Raw genomic sequence first — 2500 nt, 5'->3', positions numbered from 1 at the left:
AATTCACCAATTTATTTTTATTTTTATTTATATTTCTGTCTAGGCGCAAGACTGGGCGGCCAGCAAGGAGTCGAGACAGGGAGTTAATTTTAAAATTGATTTTTAAAAAATGATTTATTTATTTATTTCCACCTATGCGGAAGACTGGGCGGCCAACGAGGAGTCGAGACAGCCAGGAGTCGGGACTTGGGCAAGGGAGCGGGACAAGAGGTCGGGACTCGCGGCGGGACAAGGAAGAGGAGGAGGAAGTCCGGGACTCGCGACGGGACTGGGACTCGCGCCGGGACTAGGGAGTCGCGGCGGGACAAGGAAGAGGAGGAGGAAGTCCGGGACTCGCGACGGGACTGGGACTCGCGCCGGGACTAGGGAGTCGCGGCGGGACAAGGAAGAGGAGGAGGAAGTCCGGGACTCGCGACGGGACTGGGACTCGCGCCGGGACTAGGGAGTCGCGGCGGGACAAGGAAGAGGAGGAGGAAGTCCGGGACTCGCGACGGGACTGGGACTCGCGCCGGGACTAGGGAGTCGCGGCGGGACAAGGAAGAGGAGGAGGAAGTCCGGGACTCGCGCCGGGACTCGCGCCGGGACTAGGGAGTCGCGGCGGGACAAGGAAGAGGAGGAGGAAGTCCGGGACTCGCGCACGGGACTAGGGAGTCGCGGCGGGACAAGGAAGAGGAGGAGGAAGTCCGGGACTCGCCACGGGACTAGGGAGTCGCGGCGGGACAAGGAAGAGAAGGAGGAAGTCCGGGACTCGCGACGGGACTGGGACTCGCGGCAGGACAAGGAAGAGAAGGAGGAGGTCCGGGACTCGCGCCGGGACTAGGAAGAGGGGAGGAGGTCCGGGACTCGCGACGGGACTAGGAAGTGGGGAGGAGGTCCGGGACTCGCGCCGGGACTAGGGAAGAGGAGGAGGAGGAGGAAGGCCGGGACTGGGACTCGCGGCGGGAGTAGGTAGTGGGGAGGAGGTCCGGGACTCGCAGCGGGACAAGGAGGAAGTCGGGGAGGAGGGCCGGGACCAGGAGTCGCGGCGGGGATAGCAGGCAGGACAGGGAGGGTGGGTGGTCTTCCACAAAAAAAAGTGTGTCTCGGAACTTCCTTAGTGCAGTAGGACGGGGGGGCCTGCCGAATCCCACAGAGAGTACTATGTGGGGAAGGGTTCCTCTGAAGCGTCTCGGGAAAAGTCGTGAGGGGGTGACGGTTGCTCGGTGCCTACGGGTCCCGACTGCTCGCTGCCTTCTTTGAGCCCAGTACCGACGTTCGCAGGGGGATACCTGGATACTACTGGGGTTACCTGGATACTTCTGGCGTGTTACCTTGGATCAGTGAGGAGTGGGGGTTAGTTTCCCGGCGACGCGACCCTCTGAGGAGGTCCCGCGGAGGGTCGCCGAGTATTATATGGTGAGCTGGCTGTCAAGGATTGTGAGTCCCGCTGCCAAAATTTTTTTTGGTGCGCGGGCGACTGGAAAAAGAGGGTTGGTCTTGTGCCGATACGCGTAACGTCGCAGCGAGTCCCAAGAGCTAGTAACCATTTTTGGCGGGGGGCGATGGCCTCGGTATTGTCAAGCCATTCTCTCATTCATTTGGGAGGGTGGGGAGAAGTGTTTGCCGAGGCCGTTCAAGCTCCGCCTGGTCGACCACCACTGTGACCGCCACCGCGCTCGATCTCTATTGCAAGCTCAGGTGAAATTCCTGATAAACTTGGAGGGGTGTGGGACGCGTTCGCAGTGTGGGCCGAGGAGTCATAACATCCCAGGTCGGAATGTGAAAATGGAACTTCGAAACCGGTGAGAGTTCTCTCGTCGGCTAGGGGTTTCACAAAAGTAACATTTCTATAAATTTCTATCCGACCCCTCCATTAATTTGGAGGGGCGATGGGCCCCAGGATTGGACATACTTCTTGCTGATTTGTCTTTTGAGGAAAATCCTTCGCGGTGATGGTTACTTTTTCATTTTTAATGTGTGTATCGGCCTCGTCGGTTTCTCTCTTTCCTGGTCACATTCCCGAAAAAGGCCGCAGCACCTATGATTCTCTTCCGGGGGTCTAACTCTCCCTCTCTCTCTATCCTTCTCTTTGTCTGGCTCTCTCTGGCTTCACTTTTTGTGGTGTGTGCCTCTGGGGGTCTGGTTGGAATTTGCCGTTGGCTTTTTGCCCTCTCTTTTTGCCTTTTATCCATCGCAAAGAAGGGTGTGTGTGTTCTCACCTGGGGTTGGAATGAAGGACGGGGAACCTCCTCGTCTTGTGAAGTGGGACCATCTTTTAGGATGATGGCTTTTTGCTGCCTGGTGTGTGCTTGGGTGGGGTTTGGTGGTGGCAGTCTACCTCTCCCTTTCTCCGGTAAGACCAGATGACTGGTTCGTCCGCTACTCTTGTGTTGGCCCTACCTTGGCCAACGGGAGTCGGCGACGCTCCAGACTGGATGGCATGATGTGGTGGTGTACCGAAGGGGGACATCCGAAGGGGAAGAGGGGCCGAGCCTCGCGAAACTTAGGTGTGTCGGGTTGT

Source organism: Physcomitrium patens, chromosome 26 (assembly GCF_059467195.1).
Source record: "Physcomitrium patens ecotype Gransden chromosome 26, ASM5946719v1, whole genome shotgun sequence".
Classification (NCBI taxonomy): domain Eukaryota; kingdom Viridiplantae; phylum Streptophyta; class Bryopsida; order Funariales; family Funariaceae; genus Physcomitrium; species Physcomitrium patens.
This window is presented reverse-complemented; position numbering follows the sequence as displayed.